Raw genomic sequence first — 19,284 nt, forward strand, 5'->3', positions numbered from 1 at the left:
GGCAAATGCTGAATCCTTTCATGGAGTAAGGGTCCCCTTAAGCTTGTTTTGGGTGTCCTTGACCCCTCTGGAAGCTTGCTGAAGACTCAGAAAACTTTCAAAAAATATGCTTAGTGCAGAAAATGTAGGATTACAAAGGGAACTCGTTATGTGCAAATCAAGATGTATATGTTTTCCTCCAGGAAATGTAATGGATGCCCTGAAATCCATCAGAATGATGATGCACTAGGAAATACTGTGTTGCAAGGCAAATGGTATCATAAAGGTGGATTTCCTTAAGGCTGCTTTCCCATTCACTTGTACCCACAGTTGGTTTTATGGTGTGGAGGACCTGTAGAATGCCCACCAGAAGGATCCTTATCCATCTGCCCTTCTGTGCCCTCTCTCCACCGCTGCCACATGATAGCAGTGCTTTAAGCACGTGTGAGTCCATGTCACTGTGTACAGACCAGTGGATTTATTTTCACAGCAGTGGAAATCCAAGTCTACTGTCACTTTTGTTTACCAAAAAAAAATCCGGCAATAATGAATTAGTTCACTGAGAGCAGCAGAGTAAGCTTTAAAAGTGAATATTTCTTTGGTAGGACTTTTCTTTTCTTTGTGTGCTTTGGATCTCTGATTTCATTGATGTGGAGCACTCTCAGTGTGGAAACTTACTCCAGAGATGGACCTCAGCTGGCCCTCGGGAGCCAGTCTGTGTGTCCCATCTGTCCATGTGCTCCTCTCTGTCTGGATCTTCATCTATCTGTGTGTCCCTATCTGTCTGTGTGGCTCCTAAATGTCCCTGTGTCCCCATCTGACTGCGTGTCCCCAGCTTTCTGTCTGTGTGTCCCCATCTGTCTGCGTGTCCCCAGCTTTCTGTCTGTGTTTCCCAATCTGTGTGTGTGCGTGTGTCCCCATCTCTCTGTTTCTGTCTCCTTCTGTTCATCACTAGAGCCTTTTGGAAGGCTGTGGTTGCTGGCACCTTGGATAGTTCTTGTACTTTTCCTTCCAGGGCTCTGAGGACCATTGGTGGTGTTCCTTTGAGCATGACCCTTAGTCTGTGGTCCATCACTAGGGCAAGGCCTAGGACCAAGGTCCCTGCATCCAAAATCTCTCTGGGCCTATTTCTTTTAGGTAATTTCTTACCAGGTGGAATTTCTTCTTGCAAATTCTTCTCCTCTTTCCTTGAGGATTTCATTTGGTGGCTTGTGGCCGAGTTCCTGGGGTCCTTCTTGACAAAGGGACTGTCTACTCTTGAGTGACTGTTCATGGATACTTTTAGTGGGTTGATAGTGGCACCTCAGTTGGGACCCCATGCTGTGAATTATTCCATAAGTCTTAGATTTTGGGGGGCAGATTCCTCTTCTCTGTCCTGGTTCTTGTTTTCAGATCATTATAGGTATTCTGGTCGTTTCCATGTATACACTGGAACCATCTTGGGCTGATCAGCAGTCTGTGGATAGATGTCTGTAGTGTCTGCTGAAGCCCATCCTCAGCTCCTCACTGTGAGTGACTGAACTCTGGGTGGCTACTGGCTGTCCGTTCCCTTTTGTACACCTCTGTGAGGACCTGGTCCATGGATGGGATTTTGGGGAAGATTCCTCTGCTCTCTGCCTGGGGCTCGATTTCAGCTCCTTCTGTTGCCTCTGCCCTTTCTATGTGTACCAGGCAATTCTCCTCCACAGATACAGTGTGTGCATAGAGTTTTGCTATGTATGAAAGATTGCATCTTCAGGCTCCCTATTGTGAAAGATTGAATTCTGGCTGGATTTTGTCTGTCCATTCCCTTCCTCGGCCAGGGGCACACTTGGAGTGTACTTTGGCCTAGCGCTGGCTGTGCTTTTCCTCCATTAGACAGAGAGATGGGAACACAGTATTAGATGGGGACACACAGACAGCAGGGGTGATACATCCATCTACCCAACAATGCTTGTCATTTCAACAACCGGTCACAGCACAGGCATTTTTACCAAATATGGTGGTACTGTCTTCTTTTGATCAAAGATGGTAAATTGCCTTTTTTAACCCAAATTGGTCATACTGGCTTTAGAAAACCAACAGTGGTGACACTGACTTTTTTCCCCAAAAATGGTAATACTGACTTTGAAATCTGACATGCCTTTCATTTTGTTCATGCATGACACTGTAGAATGGGGTATGTTGTTATCAATCAATCAATCAAGTTGTGCTTGTGGTTGGTTAGTGATTGGAAGCACATATTTGCACGTGAGGTAGCTGTCCTGCCTGCAGCCTATGCTCTCCTGGGATGAGGTCATAAGCTTATTTTCTACTGGGAAGGTAATGATATAAAGAACATGCCTAGAACTACCTTATTTTTAAGGTGCCATGTCGCTCAGAATCTATGAAAATTTCGCCTATAGTCAGCACACCTAAGTGAGAAAGCCACATACAGATTTAAAAGGAGACCATGGAAGACATGTACTTACTGTGCTGCTCCTAGGCAAACTGGTAAGCTCAGAAAAGCAGCAGTTGTGGCTTCAACACCTGCTGAAGTGGAATTCTAATAATAAAACATGAAGGGGCAGAAACAAAGGGATGATTATGTCACATTAAAATTTACCATTGAGTATGAAAGGATATTGATAGTAAGGCAATTCCACAAAAAACCCTTAGACAAACCATCATTGTTCATGGATCACTACACTGGGTTGCTGCTGGACCCTGGGTTTGGAGCCCCTGCTGTCAATCATTGCTTCCCTCTTAGACTTTTGTGTTTCAGGTTCCACTTCTCTTTGCCTGAGTCTGGATTATAGGACATTTGGGCACCTCTGCTGCTTTCCATGTCTACACTAGAACTGTCCAGGTCCAACAGGTTGTCTGTGGATAGATTTCTGGGGTGTCTGCTACAGTCTATCCACACCCCAATTTCCATTGTTGGTTATTGAATTCTGGTTGGATTCTGGCTGTCCATTCACTTTTCTTGACCAGGGGCATACTTTGGGGTAATTCTGGCCTCCTTCTAGCTGTGCTTTTCTACTACTTTATCAGATGTACAAACTCTTGGTGAATTCCCTTTAACTAATCTCACCCACATTTCATGGTAGGACTCCTGCAGTGACAGCCTGAAACATAGATGGGTTCTGGAGAAGATTTCTCTACTCTCTGACTGCATCTAGATTTCAGGCCATTCTGATGTCTCTGATCTTTTCCATGTACAGCGTGCAATTGTCCTCAGCAGACATTCCATCTGTGGATGGATTTCTGCTGTCTTTGCCACAACCTTCCCACAGGCTCCCTACTGTGACCGATGGAATTCCGGGTGGATTTCGGCAGTCCATTTCCTTCCTTGACCAGGGACACACTTGGCATGTTCTTTGGCCTAGTTCTGGCTGTGCTTTTCCTCCATTGGACTTTCTAAGGTCTGAATGCTTTTGATGGATGGATGTGAAGGAATCTTTCCCGGAGTGCAGTGTAGGCCCCCCTGCTGTGAAAGCCTGTGGCTTTGATGGGATTTTGTGAAGGATTCCCCTTATCTGTCCCTTGGTCTCCATATCTGCTGTTTCTGGTCCACATTCTTCTTTTCCTCCAGACTTAAGGATTTCCTTAGGGGCATTGAGGTAGTACAGTGGATAGAGCACCAGTGCAGGAGTCAGGAGGACCTAAGTTCAAATCTCACCTCAGACACTTGACACGTACTAGGTGTGTGAACTTGGGCAAGTCACATCCTTACTGCACTGGCTTTTACCAGTACCCAGAGTGTCCCCAGATCCGTTTCAGTGGGGTTCCCTCACCACTGCACCTTGACTACTCCCCATATGTGTTTCCAGGTGCCCTCATCTGTCCATGTGTCCCCATCGGTCTATGTGTCCCCACCTGTCCGTGTCCCAATCTGGCTGTGTTTCCCTGATCTGTCCGTGTGTCTCACTCTCTGTCCGTGTTTCCTCATCGGTCCGTGTGTCCCACATCTCTCTGTATATCCCCCATCTGTCTCTCCATGTTTCCCTACCTGTCCCTGTATCCCCATCTGTCAATCCCTAGAGCCTCTTGGAGGACCTTCTCCTGTGGTTGCTGGTACCTTGGATGGCTTCTGTATTTTCCCTTTCAGTTCACTGACAAGCATTGTTTGTGTTCCTTTGAGCATGAAACTTGGTCTGCAGTCATCTTCTAGGCCGTGGCATAGCATCAGTGTCCTTGCATCCAAAATCTCTCTGGGCCTGTCTCTTCTCCTCAATTAGTTACTGGGTTGGATTTCTTCTTGCACATTCTTTTCCTCTATCCCTGAGGAGGTCATTCAGGGGAGTGTGGTATTATACTACCTGGTTTCCCTCTTGGCCAACGGACTGTCTACTCTCCAGTTCCCATTTATGGAACAGTTTTTGGGTTGTTACTGGCACCTCAGTTGGGATTCCCAATCATTCTTTAGGTCTTAGAATTTTTTCTGCAGATTCATTTTCCTTTTCCTGGGTCTCCATTTCTGACCATTGTGGGTACTCTGGTCCTGTCTCTGTATATACTGGCACCATCCAGGGCTGGTAGACAGTGTGTGGATATATTTCTGGGGTGTCTGCTAGAACACATGATCAGCTCCCCTTTGAGTGATTGAATTCTGGGTGGATCCTGGCTGTCCATTTCCTTTTCATAACCAGGGGCTTACTCGGTACTTCTATTTTAGTTCTATCTGTTCTTCTCCACCATTTTACCTTCTCAGGTCAGCAAAGTGTTGGTGGATCCCTTTTAATGAATCTGATGCAGAATTCAAGTTGGACCCCTGCTGTGAGGGCCTGACACAAGGATGGGATTTAGGGAAAGATTCCTCTGCTCTCTAGCTGGGTGTAGATTCCAGTCCCTTCTGGTGCCTGTGCTCCTTTCCATGTACAGCAGACATTTGTCCTCAGCACACATACAATCTGTGGATAGATTTCTGCTGTCTTTTTCAAACCCCATGCCCATGCTCCCTGCTGTGAACCATTGAATTCTGGATGAATTACATCTGCCCATTCCCTTCCTTGACTTAACTACTATTTTGGCCTATTTATGGCTGTGCTTTTCCTCCATTGGACTTTCTAAGGTCTGCATGCTGTTGGTGGATTGATGTCAAGGAATCTGACCAGGAGTGCAGTGTAGGCCCCCTCCTGTGAAGGCCTGTGGATTGGATGGAATTTTGTGAAAGATTCCCTCCTCTTTGCCTGTGTCTCCATTTCCATTGCTTCTTGTTGAATTACTGCTTTCCCTTCATACTGAACGATTGCCTTTGGACCACGTGTAGTCAGTGGAGGCATTTCTAGGGCCCCTTGTAAAGCCTAAGTACCTGGTTCACCAGCTGCTTTTCCATGGGCTTTCCTTCTTGTGTCTTCTGACTCTCATTCCCTGGGCAGATGATACAGGGGATTCTGGTTACATCCTCTTGTCAGTCATGACTGAAGGAATATTGGAGCTCACAGGACCTTCTTCTGTCAGAGTTGAAGGTATCTGTTCTGTGGTCCAGGGAAGGGTCTCCTGCTGTGACTGTGTGTTCCACGTTTGGGGCTTTGGTTCAGATTCATCTTCTTTCCTTGAATGACATACTTAGCAGGGAATTTACCTCACCAGTGATACACCTCCTCATCCACGAGGCTTATAGCCCCACCCAGAGTGTCCCCGGATTCATTCCTCTGGGGTTCCCTCAGTATTGCCCTTTTAATACACCCCCCACATGTCTATCCCTGTGCCCTTACCTGTCTGGGTGTCCCGATCTCTCTGCGTGTCCCTGATCTGTCCATCTGTTTTTTCATCTGTCCACGTATCCCATATCTATTTGCATATCCCCCATTTGTCTCTCCATGTTTCCCCACCTGCATCCCAACCTGTCAATCACTTGAGTCTCTTGGAGGACCTCCTGCTGTGGTTAATACTATCTTGGACAGTTCCTGTATTTTCCCTTTCAGGACCCTTAGGAGCATTGCTTGTGTTCCTTTGAGCATGACACTTTGTCTGTGGCTGCCATCTAGGCTGCAGCATAGCATCAGTGCCCCTGCACCCAAAATCCCTCTGGGCCCATTCTTTTCATCAATTTGTTACTGGATTGAATTTCTTCTTGCACATTTTTCTCCTCTATGTCTGGGGAATTCCTTTGGGGGACTGTGGCCTAGTTTCTGGGTTCCCTCTTGACCAAGGGGCTGTCTACTCTCCAGTTCCTTTCATGAAACATATCGGTAGGTTGCAACGGGCACCTCAGGTGGGATTCCCAATCATTTCTTAGGTCTTAGACCTATCTCCCGCAGATTCCTCTTCCCTTTCCTGGGTCTTGATTTCTTGCCATTGTGGTACTGTGGTCCTTTCAAGGTATACACTGGAAGAGTCCTGGGCTGATATGCAGTCTGTGGATATATTTCTGGGGTGCAAGCTAGAGGCCATCCTCAGCCCTCCTGGGAGTGATTGAATTCTGGGTGGATTCTGGCTGTCCATTCCCTTTTCGTGACCAGGGGCATATTCTGAGGTAATTCTAGCCTGTTTGCAGGTTGTGCTTTACCACCATTGTGCTTTCTCGGTTCAGCAAAGTGTTGGCGGATCCCCTTTAAGGAAGCTGACTGAGATTTCAAGGTAGCAGCCCTGCTGTTAGGACCTGGACCATGGATGTGTCCCAGTCCGGAGATTTGCTTCGTATTCAAATTCATATTGCCAAAAGAGAGAAAGAAAATTATAGACCAGTTTCTCTAATGAATCTCGGATTTTATGAAAAAGAATACCCCAACTTATCACGAGAATAATGCATCATCATCAGGTAGGATTCATGCCAGGAATGCAGGGCTGGTTCAATATTAGGTAAACTATTACCATTATCGATCACATCAACAACAAAACTAACAGAAAACACATGATTATCTGAATAGATGCAGAAAATAGCTTTCGACAAAATACATCACCCATTGCTATTGAACAACACTGGAGAGCATAGGAATAAAGGGAACTTTCCATAAAATAATAAGCAGTATGTACCTAAAACCTTCAGCAAGCTTTATATGCAATGAAGATGAGCTAGATACATTTCCAATAAGATCAGGGGTGAAGCAAGGATGTCCATTATCACAATTATTATTCTTTCCGTACTAGAAATGTTAGCTGTAGCAATTAGAGAAGATAAGGGAATGGAAGTAATTAGCATAGGCAAAGAAGAAACTAGGTCATCACTCTTTGCAGATGAAATGGTTATATACTTAGAGAATCCCAGAGATTGAAGTAAAAAACTACTTGAAAACTTAAACAGCTTTGGCAAAGTTGTAGGTTACAACATGAACCTGCACAAATTATTTGTTCTGAAATCCTTTTGAGTTCTTATCACTAGTGTTACCTCTTTAGAAATGTCTGCTAATGAAAGTCAGTACTTTTATTTCCAAAGAAAGGGTTAATTTTAATTATCAGTGTGAGAAAGATCCAGTCTCCTCAGTATGAGGATTTGTAGCTACACTGCCTTGGGGATGGGTCTGGCCTTGGCTTCCCAAACTGTGCCCCAGCTTTCATGGATGCATATGTCGATAACCTGTGATGCGCTCCAGGTTCTGAAGTTTGTGTGTGGAACTCTCCTTGATAAGTCCTAGGATGTTGTCTGAGACACAGATAATCAAGGATGACCCAAATAGCATATAAGTGACGGAGTAAGGATAGAACCCTTACCCTGGGACAACCGTTGTGTTGTAGGGACTAACGATGGGAGATGGGGTCTGCGGTAATGAAGGGAGCTTGTATGTTGGGAGCCCCCTATACTAATATATCACAGATATTTCCATTTTCCTAACTGCATTTTCTCAGTGCCCTCCTTCAAGTCAGTCCTTTAACGAGCCTCTGTTCCTTCCCTGTGTCCAATCATGATTTGTTGTGGACAAACAACCTGGTGGCCTACCTGCTGTCTTTAGTTTGGCTGATGTGTATGTAACCAACATCTGACACACACCTACTGGCACCACTTGGACCTTCCACTAAATGCTGCCACACCCTCCCCCACTTTAGAACCTTGCACAGCAGGGCATTCTTCATTGCCTTGAAGTTCCTTACTTTCTGCCAACTGAATCTTGCTGTGGAAAAAGCTGGCGGCATGATCCTTCGTTCGTTCTACTTGATCTATAGAATAACAATATTTTTTCTAAAGTGGTGTGATTTCTAGGAAATCTTGACTGAGTTTTAAACCATTCTGTTGCATGTTCCTTATTCCTCCTTCTTTGTGACATGAGGTCTCTTTTGACTAATTATCATGGACTCTAGACCATTTTCTCAAAGAGACCATTTTCTCTGCAGAGGTGATTTTGTCCCAGAGATAATTTGGTTCCCGATTTCTAGTCCCAATTAAGTGAAGCCTAATGGGCACACATCAGAGTGGCTTGGTTCTGAATTTGTGCTCTGAATGTATCTAGAGTCACTTTTATAAATAATACCAGTTAACCGAGATTTTTAGATATGCCAGTTCCACTGCCAAACAAAGATTATTAAAGACACGAGAAACCTTGAGTCTCTTCATAACCAATCTCTTTATTTGGTGACCAACAGAGATGCAAAGAAGAGAAAAGGCTGAGTGCATCTAGGATGGATGTAGAAGATGCAGAGTGCATCTAGGATGTAGAAAATGCAGATTGCATCTAGGATGATCAACGTCAGAGAGGTGGCCTTAACTTCCTGGAAACAGGCTGCAGGATGTTATTCCTCACTGACGTCATGCTCTCTTGCATGCTGTAATGCAGAGCACTCCTGCAACCCCAGGAGAGTGACATTGTCTGACAGAACCTGACGCTGAGGAAGGTCTTATCTTACAAGGATCTTGGTTAGAGAGGCTTGCTCCTGTTCTTGCTGCAGCTGCTGCTGTGGGAGCTGCAAAATGAAGAGATTAAAAAATACCTCCTGACCCCTTGAAATGTGAGGATTTCCAAAGCTGGAGGTATATATTCCTCCATCGACATAGCCCCATTTTCCAGGGTCAATTCATGCAGCGTAAAGAACTACATTAGGTTGGACTTCTTTAGGCCACGTCTACTTGTATCATACTCTTTTGAATGTGTAGAATAGATCCACCTGACTCTAATGTGACAGAGTTTGGGGGTGAGGATGAAGGAGCCAAGGGTCCTTACCTCACTGAGATTTTCCCTCAGAAAATCTAGAATGACCAGTGAACAACCTTGCTCCCCAACTTGAAAGTCTTTGTGGATGGACTGCGACTTTCACTCAGGAACTCTGGAATGAGCAGTGAACAACACTGAGTCCCAACTTGAAAGTCTTTGTGGATGGACTGAGACTTTCACTCAGCAATTCTAGATTGAGCAGTGAACAACAATGAGTCCCAAATTGAAAGTATTTGTGGAGGGACTGAGATTTTTATTCAGAATATCTAGAAGGACCAGTGTGCAACCTTGACACCCAACTTTCAATGATCTCTGGACTTTTGGGTTATTGCTCACTTTCCTAGGGGAGGGAAGTTGATGGCCTCCCTCCTAGGCTTGTTGGCCCAGGGTTAGTGTTTTCACTGGGCTCTGGCCCTCTATTTATACCCATCAGTAGTGGTGACACACCCGCTGACCCAACAATGCTTGACTTGTCAACAACTGCTCACAGCAGAGACATTTTTTTTTTTTTTACCAAATATGGTAGTACTGTCCTATTTTGAACCAAATTGGTAAATTTCTTTTTTGACCAAAATTGGTCATACTGGCTTTTGCAAACCATTACTGGCAACACTGAGTTTTTTCCCAAAACTTGCAATGCCGACTTTAAAATCTTCAATTTTCTTCGTGCATGACACTCTGCAATGGGGTATACCCTTGCCAATCAATCAACCAAGCTGTTCTTGTGGTTGGTTAGTGGTTGGAAGTACATATTTACAAGTGAGGTAGCTATCTTGCCTTCAGCTTCTGCTCTGCTGGGATAGGATAAGCTTATTTTCTTTTGGGAAGGTCATGACATAGATGAGAGGCTTGGAGCTAGATGAGGTTTAAGGTGCCTTCTCCCTCAAAATCTATGAAAATTGTGGCAGTAGTCAGCACAGTTAAGTGGGAAAGCCACATACAGATTGAAAAGGAGGCAATGGAAGACATTTACTGTGCTGCTCCTAGCAAAATTGATAAGCTCAGGAAAGCTGGAGCGGTGGCTTCCACCCCTAATGAAGTAGAATTCAAACAATAAAACCTGAAGGGGCAGAAACGAAGGGATGATTACATCACATTAAAATTTCTCATTGACCACGAAAGGATATTGACGGTAAGACAATTCCACAACCAGACTTAGACATACCAAGATTATTCATGGATCAGTACAATAGGTTGCTGCTGGAGCCTCGACTTGGACCCCCTGCTGTGAATCATGACTTGCCTCTTGCCCTTTTCTATTGCAGGTTCCCCTTCTCTTTGCCTGGCTCCAGATTTCAGGCCATTTCGGTACCTCTTCTGCTTTCCACATCTACAGCAGAACTCTTCGTGGTCAAGAGGTCGTGTGTGCATAGATTTCTGGCATGTCTGCTAGAGTCAATCCTCACCCCCATTCCCATGGTTAGTGATTGACTTCTGGGTGGATTCTGGCTGTCCATTCCCTTTTCTTGACCAGGAGCATACTTTGGGGTAATTCTCATCTGTTTGAAGCTGTGCTTTTCCACCATTGTATGTTCTCAGTTCAGCAAACTGTTGGTGGATCCACTTTAAGGTATCTGAGCCAGAATTCATGTTTGAATCCCTGCTGTGTGGGCCTGACCAATGGACCAGATTTTGAGGAAGATTCCTCTACTTTCTACCTGGCTGTAGATTTCAGGCCCTTCTTATGCCTCTGCTCCTTTCCATGTGCAACCTGGAAGTGTGCTCAGGAGATATACAATCTCTGGGTGGATTTCTGCTGTCTCTGCCACAGCCCAGATTCAGGCTCCCTACTGTGAATGGTTGACTTATGGGTGCATTTATGGTGTCCATTCCCTTCCTTGACCAGGGACACACTTGGCAGGTTCTTTCTCCTCCTTCTGACTGTGCTTTTCCTCCATTGGACTTTCTAAGATCTGCATGCTGTTTATGGATGGATGTCAGGGAATCTGCCCCAGAGTGCAGTGTAGGCCCCCTGCTGTGAAAGCCTGTGCCATAGATGGGATGTTGTGGAAGATTCCCCCTCTCTTTCCCTGGGTCTCCATTTCCAGTGCTTCTTGTCCTCTTCCTGCTTTCCCTTCAGACTGAAGGATTGCCTTGGGAGCACGTGGAGTCATAGAGACATTTCTAGGCTCCCTTGCAAAGCCCAAGTAGCTGGTTCCCTGACTGCTTTTGCATGGCCTTTCCTCTTGTATCTTCTGACTCTCTTTTAGAGGCTTTAGAGGATTCTGGTTGAAGTCCTATTGTCAGTCATGACTGAGGGAATATTGAAGGTCACAGGACCTTCTTGTGTGAGACTTGTGGGCTTCTGTTCTGTGGTCCAGGGAAGGGTTCCCTGCTGTGCCAGTGTGCTCCAAGTTTGGGGATTTGCGTCAGATTCACCTTCTTTTGTTGTATGTCATACTGAGCAGGGAATTTGCCTCACCTCTGATGCACCTCCTGATCTAGGGGGCTTTTACGGGTACCCAGAATGTCCCAGAATTCAATTCTGTGAATTCTGTGGAATTCATTTCTTTTCCACCATTGTACTTTCTCAGGTCATCAAGTACTGAAGTACCCCTTGTTCAATTCACATATGTCTGCGAAGGTGTCCCCATGTGTCTGTTGGTCCCCAATCAGTCTGTGTGTCCCCATCTTTCCATGTGTCCCAATTTCTCTGTGTGTTCCCATCTCTCTGTGTGTCTCCAATCTGTCCGTGCATGTCACTGTCTGTCTGTGTGTCCTCTTTTGTCCGTGTGACCCATATCGTCTATATATTCCCCTTCTGTCTCTCCATGTTTCTCCACCTGTCATTGTGTCCCCATCCTTCTGTCTGTGTGCCCCCACCTGTCAGTCTCTAGAGTCTCTTGGCGGACCTCCTGCTGTGGTTGCTGGGACCTTGGATGGTTCCTGTATTTTCCCTTTCAGGACACTGAGCACCATTGCTTGTGTTCCTTTGAGCATGACACTTCATCTGTGGTCCTCGTCTTGGCCATGGCATAGCATCAGTGTCCCTGCATCCAAAATCTCTCTGGGCCTATGTCTTTTTGTCAGTTTGTTACTGGGTTGGATTTCTTCTTGCACATTCTTCTCCTCTATCCCTGAGGAGTTCCTTTGGGGGATTGTAGCCCAGTTTCTGGGTTCCCTCTTGACCAAGGGGCTGTCTGCTCTCCAGTTTCCATACATGGAGCATTGTAGTGGGTTACTACTGGCACGTCAGGTGGGAGTCCCCATCATTACTTAGGTCTTAGCCTTTTTTCCTGCAGATTCCTCTTCCCTTTCTTGGGTGTGGATTTCTGGCCATGGTGGGTATCGTGGTCCGTTCCGTGTATACACTAGAAGTGTCCTGGGCCGATAGGCAGTGTGTGGATAGATTTCTGGGGTGTCTGCTAGAGCCCATCCTCAGTCCCGCTGTTAGTGATAGAATTCTGTCTACTCCATTTTCTTGACCAGAGGCTTACTTTGGGGCTGTTCTCATCTTGTTCCAACTCTGCTTTTCCACCGTTGTACTTTCTCAGGTCAGCAAACTGTTGGTGCCTCCCCTTTAACGAATTTCCCTGGAGGTCAAGGTGAGACCCCTGCTGTGAGGCCCTGATCCATGGATGGGATTTTGGAGAAGATTGTTCTGTTCTCTACCTGAGTCTAGATGTTAGGCCCTTCTGGTGCCTCTGCTCCTTTCCATGTACAGTGTAAAATTGTCCTCGCCAAACATACAGTCTGTGGGTAGATTTCTGCTGTGTTTGCCCCAGCCTTCCCACAGGTTCCCTACTGTGAACCATGGAATTCTGGGTTGATTTGGCCTGTCCATACCCTTCCTTGACCAAGGACACACTGGGCAGGTACTGTGGCCTATTTTTGGCTGTACTTTTCCTCCATTGAACAATCTCAGGTCTGCATGCTTTTGGGGAATGGATGTTAGTGAATCTAATGCCATGTGATCTAGGCCCCCCTGCTGTGCAAGCCTATGGCTTGGATGGGATTTTATGACAGATTCCCCTTCTCTTTCCCTGGTGCTCCATTTCCATTGCTTCTGGTGGACTTACTTCTTTCCTTTCAGACTGAAGGATTGCCTTTATACCCCATGTAGTCAGAGGAGACATTTCTAGGGCCCCTTGTATACCCCAAGTAGCTGGCTCAGCAACCTCTTTTGCATGGGCTTTCTTGTTGGGTCTTTTGACTTTCTCTGTGCAGCTGATTTAGGGGATTCTGGTTGAGATCCTTTTGTCAGTCATGACTGGGGGAATATTGAAGGTCAGAGGAACTTCTTCTGTCAGACCTGAGGGGATCTGCTCTACGGTTCTTGGAAGGGACCGTGCTGTGCCCATGAGCTCCAAGTTTGGGGATTTGCTTCAGATTCATCTTCTTTGTTCCATGGCATACATAGCGGGGAATTTGCCTCACCACCATGTCTCCCCATCTGTCTTTCCGTGTGTCCCCATCTGCCCATGTGTCACCTATATGTCCATGTGTGCCCATGTGCCTGTCCTTATCTCCACATCTGTGTGTCTGTGTGTCCCCATTCGTTTATCTGTATATCCCCATTTGTCAGTCTATGTATCCCCATGTGTCTGTGTGTCCTTATCTGTACATGTGTCCACATCTGTCCATGTGTCTGCTATCAATTCTTGTGTCCCCATATACCTTTCTATGTGTCCCATCTGTATGGCGTGTCCTTATCTGTCCATGTGTCCACATCTGTCCATGCATCTCCTCTCTGACAGTATGTGCCCATGTGTCTGTCCATGTATCCCCATCTATCTGTCCATGTGTCCTCATCAGTCTGTGTGTCCCGTTCTGTCCATGAGTCTCTTACCTCTCCTTGTGTCCCCATGTGCCTTTCTGTGTGTCCCCATCTGTCCATGTGTCTCCTCTCTGTCTGTTTGTCCATATCTGTCTGTGTGTCTCCTATCTCTCCTTGTTTCCCCATGTGCCTTTCCATGTGTTCCAATCGGTCTGTGTCACCATCTGTTCAGGTGTCCCCATCTGTCCATGTGTCCCCATCTGTCTGCATGTCCCCATCTATCTGTGTGTCCAGATCTTTCTTTATGTACCCAGCTGTGTGTGTCTCAGATCTGTCCATGTGTCTCACTGTCTGTCTCTGTTTCCTCATCTGTCCTTGTGTCCCATATCTCTCCCTATATACCGCATCTGTGTCTTCATGTTTCTCCATCTCTTACTGTGTCCCCCTCTTTCTTTCCATGTGACCCCACCTGTCAATCAGTAGAGCCTCTTGGAGGGCCTCCTGCTCTGGTTGCTGTAACCGTGGATGGCTCCTGCATTTTCCCTTTCAGGGCACTGAGGAGCATTGCATGTGTTCCTGTGAGCATGACACTTTGCCTGTGGTCCCTGTCTAGGCAGTGGCATAGCATCAGTGTCCCTCATCCAAAATCTCTCTGAGTCTATTTGTTTTCATCGCTTTGTTTCTGGGTTGGATTTCTTCTTGCACATTCTTCTCCTCTGTCCCTGAGGAGTTCATTCAGCAGACTGTGGCCTAGTTCCTGGTGTCCCTCTTGACCAAGGGGCCGTCTACTCTCCAGTTCTCGTTCATCGAACATTTTAATGCGTTGCCACTGGCACCTCAGTTGGCAGTACCAATCATTCCTTAGGTCTTAGACGTTATTCCTGCAGGTTCATCTTCCCTTTCCTGGGCCTTGATTTCTGTCCATTGTGTGTACACTGTTCCTTTCCTTGTATACAATGGAACTGTCCTGGGCCAATAGGCAGTCTGTGGATAGATTTCTGGGGTGTCTTCTAAGAGCCCATCCTCAGCACACCCCATGATTGATTGAATTCTGGGTGGATTCTGGCGGTCCATTCTCTTTTCTTGACCAGAGATTTCCTTTTGGGTAATTCTGTCGCATTTGGAGCTGTGCTTTTTCACCATTGTACTTTCTCAGGATAGCAAACTGTTGGTGGGCCCCCTTTAATTAATCTGAGCCCTGTTTCAAAGCTGGACCCCTAGTGTGAGGGTCTGCCCCATGGATGGGATTTTGGGGAAGATTCCTCTACTCTCTGCCTGGGTCTAGATTTCAGGCCCTTCTGGTGCCTCTGCTCCTTTCCATGCATACCATGCAATTGTCCTCAGGTAGACAGAGAATCTGTGAATAGATTTCTGCTACCTTTGCCATAGCCCACCACAGACTCCCCACTGTGATGGATTGAAATGTGGATGGATTGGGGCTGTCCATTCTCTTCCTTGAGTGGGATACACTTGGCAGGTGTTTTGGCCTACTTTTGACTCTGCTTTTCCCCCATTGGAAGCTTTTACCAGTGTCCTGAATATCCTCTCGTCTATGTCTGTGGGGTAACCTCACCAGTGCGCCTTCTCCACTCCCCATATGACTGTAAAGGTGTCCTGATCAGTCTGTGTGTCCCCATAGGTCTCTGTGTCCCCATGTGTCCACATGTACTGATCAGTCTCTGTGTCCCTGTCTGTCTGTGTCTCTCCGATCTGTCCGTGTTGCCCACTATCTGTGCATGTTGCCTCTTCTTTCCCTGTCCCGTATCTGTCTGTGTATCCCCCATCTTTCTCTCCATATTTCCCCAGGTGTCACTGTGTCAACATCTGCCTGTCTGTGTGCGCCATCTGTCAATCACTAGAGCCTCTTGGAGGACCTCCTGCTGTGGTTACTGGGACCTTGGATGGTTCCTGTATTTTCCCTTTCAGGACACTGAGGCCCATTGCTTGTGCTCCTGTGAGCATGACACTTTGTCTGTGGTCCCTTTCTAGGCTGTGGCATAGCATCTGTGTCCCAGCATCCAAAATATATCTGGACCTATGTCTTTTCATCAATTTGTTACTGGGTTGAATGTCTTCCTGCACATTCTTCTCTATTCCTGAGGAGTTCATTTGGGGTATTGTGGCCTTGCTCTGGGGATCCCTCTTGATCAAGGAGCTGTCTACTCTCCAGTTGTCATTCATCAAACATTTTCGTGTGTTGCTATGGGCACCTCAGGTGGGACTCCCAGTCATTCTTTAGGCCTTAGATTTTTTCCAGCAGATTCCTCTTCCCTTTCCTGAGTCTCAATTTCTGATCAGTGATTGAACCCTGGTCCTTTTTGTGGAAACACTGGCACCATCCTGGGCTGAGAGGCAGTCTGTGGATGTATTTCTGGGGTGTCTTCTAGAGCCCATCTTCAGCGCCTCTGTGAAGGATTGAATTCTGGATGGATTTGGGCTGTCCATTCCCTTCCTTGACCAGGTAGGCTGGCCTACTTCTGGCTGTGCTTTTCCTCCATTGGACTTTCTGAGGTCTGCATGCTGGTGGTGCGTGAATGTGAGGGAATCTGACCCAGAGTGCAGTGCAGGCCCCCCTGCTGTGAAGGCCTGTGGCATGGATGGGATGTTGTGGAAGATTCCCCTACTCTTTCCCTGGGTCTCCATTTCCTGTGCTTCTTGTCCACTTCCTGCTTTCCCTTCAGACTGCAGGACTGGCTTGGCACAGCCTGTAGTCAGTGGAGACATTTCTAGGGCCCCTTGTAATGCCGAAGTTGCTGGTTCACCACCTGCTTTTGCATGGCCTTTCTTGTCGTGTCCCCTGACTCTCTTTCTCTGGGAAACTGATTCAGGGGATTCTGGTTGAGACCCTATTGTCAGTCACGACTGAGGGAAGATTGAAGGTCACAGGACCTTCTTTTGTCAGACTTGAGGGGTTCTGTTCTGTGGTCCATGGAAGGGTCCCCTGCTCTGCCCAGGAGCTCCACGTTTGGGGATTTTCTTCAGATTCATCTTCTTTTCCTGTGTGGCATACTGAGAAGGTAATTTGCCACACAACTGATGCACCTACTTACCCAGGAGTCTTTTACCAGTACCCAGAATTTCCTCAGATCCATTTCTGTGGGGTTCCCTCACCATTACCCCTTGGATACTCCCCGTATATCTGTCCAGGTGTCCTCATCCATCCAAGTGTCCCCATTGGTCTGTGTGTCTCCATCTGTCCATGTGTCCCAATCTGTCTTTGTATCCTTATCTGTCCATGTGTTCCCATCTGTCCATGTGTCTCCTATGTGTCTGTGTGTGCCCATGAGTCTGTTTATGTGTGCACATCTGTCTGTCTATGTATCCCCGTCTATCTGTCCGTGTTTCCCCATGTGTTCCTGTGTCCCTATCTGTCCATGTGTCTCGTATCTGTCTGTTTGTCCCCATCTGTCCGTATCTCTCTTATCTCTCCCTGTGTCCCCATGAGTCTTTCCATGTGTCCCCATCTGTCTCTGTGTCCTTATCTGTCTATGTGTCTCCTATATGTCTGTGTGTCCCCATGTGTTTGTCTGTGTGCCCCGATCTGTCTGTGTGTCCCTATTTGACTGCGTGTCTCCTATGTGTCTGTGTGTCCAACTGTCTGTCCATGTGTCCCCATCTGTCTCTGTATCCCCATGTGTCTGTCTGTGTGCCCCCATGTGTCTGTCCGTGTGTCCCCATCTGTCTGTATGTCCTCATTTGTCTGTCTGTGTTTCCTGATCTGTCTGTGCGTCCTTCATTGTCTGTGTGTCTTCTATGTGTCCGTGTGTCCCACTGTCTCTCATCTGTCAATCACTAGAGCCTCTTGGAGGACCTCCTGCTGTGCTAGATGGTACATTGGATGATTCCTGTATTTTCCCTTTCATGGCACTGAGAAGCATTATTTGTGTTCCTTTGAGCATGACACTTTGTCTGTGGTCCCCATCTAGGCCGTGGCATAGCATCAGTGTCCCTGCATCCAAAATCTCTCTGGGCCTGTTTCTTCTCAACAGTTAGTTACTGGGTTGGATTTCTTCTTGCACATTCTTCTCCTCTATCCCTGAGGGGTTCATTTGGGACACTGAGACCTACTTTCTGGGGTCCCCCTTGATCAAGGAGCTGTCTACTCTCCAGGTCCTGTCCATGGAATATTTTAGTGGATTGGTACTAGCACCTCAGATGGCACTCTAAATCATTCCTTAGGTCTTCGACTTTTTTCCTGCAGATTCCTCTTCCCTTTCCTGGGTCTCGAATTCTGGCCATTGTGGGCACTCTGGTCCTTTTGATGCATACACTGGAACCATCCTGGTTCAATAAGCAGTCTGTGGATATATTCCTGGAGTGTCTGCTAGAGCCCATCCTCAGACCCCTCAGAGGCATTGCATTTTTGGTGGTTTCTGGCTGTCTGTTCTCTTTTCTTGACCAGGGGCATACTTTTGGGCCATCCTGGTCTGGCTCTAGCTGTGTTTTCCCACCATTGTACTTTCTCAGGTCAGCAAACTGTTGGTGGATCGAGGTGAAGAATTCTGGCCCAGAGTACAATGTTAGTCCCCCTGCTGTGAAAGCCTGTGCCATAGATGGGATGTTGTGGAAGATTCCCCCTCTCTTTCCCTGGGTCTCCATTTCCAGTGCTTCTGCTCCATTTCCTGCTTTCCCTTCAGACTGAAGGATTGCCTTGGAAGCACGTGGAGTCATAGAGACATTTCTAGGCTCCCTTGCAAAGCCCAAGTAGCTGGTTCCCTGACTGCTTTTGCATGGCCTTTCCTCCTGTATGTTCTGACTCTCTTTTAGAGGCTTTAGAGGATTCTGATTGAAGTCCTATTGTCAGTCATGACTGAGGGAATATTGAAGGTCACAGGACCTTCTTTTGTCAGACTTGAGGGGTTCTATTCTGTGGTCCAGGGAAGGGTTCCCTGCTGTGCCAGTGTGTTCCAAGTTTGGGGATTTGCTTCAGATTCACCTTCTTTTGTTGTATGGCATACTGAGCCGGGAATTTGCCTCACCATTGATGCACCTCCTGATCCAGTGGTCTTTTACCAATACCTAGAATGTCCCCAGACCGGATGAATTTCTGTGGGGTTCCCCTAAGAGAGCCCTTTGTCTAATCTGTCTGTCTGCATGTGCGTGTCTGTGTGTCCCCATCTATCTGTGTTTCCTCACGTCGCCATCTGTCCATGTGTGTCCATCTGTCCATGTGTCTCCTATCTGTCCGTGTGTCCTCATGTGATTGTTCATGCGTTCCCATCTGTGTTTCCCCTCCTGGTCTGTTTGTGTGTCTCCATAGGCCTGTCTGTGTCTCCTCATCTCTCTGTGTGTTCTCATTTGTCCCCATTTCTTAATCTATCCGTTTGTCCCCTTCTTTTCATCTGTCACCATATGCCTGTCCATATCTCCCCATCTGTCTGTGTGTCCCCATCTAAACTCGTGTCCACACCTGTCTGTCTTTCCCCATCTGTCTGTGTGTCCTCTTCTCTTTTTGTGTCACTATGTGTCTTTCCGTGTGTCCTCATCTGTCTGTGTGCCCCCTTCTGTCCATGTGTCTCCATCTGTCCGTTTCTGTCTTGT

At 46.8% G+C, this 19,284-nt stretch overlaps 1 long non-coding RNA gene across 1 annotated transcript; it reads right to left on the minus strand.

The window, feature by feature from the left end:
* Window positions 1–8,422: 8,422 nt before the first annotated feature.
* On the minus strand, window positions 8,423–9,420 carry LOC140516218 (uncharacterized). The gene is made up of 2 exons (XR_011971318.1): window positions 9,036–9,420; window positions 8,423–8,778 (listed from the first exon to the last, which is right to left on the minus strand). It is a non-coding gene; the product is annotated as an uncharacterized lncRNA (long non-coding RNA).
* Window positions 9,421–19,284: the final 9,864 nt, after the last annotated feature.

Source organism: Notamacropus eugenii, chromosome X (genome assembly GCF_028372415.1).
Source record: "Notamacropus eugenii isolate mMacEug1 chromosome X, mMacEug1.pri_v2, whole genome shotgun sequence".
Taxonomy (NCBI): domain Eukaryota; kingdom Metazoa; phylum Chordata; class Mammalia; order Diprotodontia; family Macropodidae; genus Notamacropus; species Notamacropus eugenii.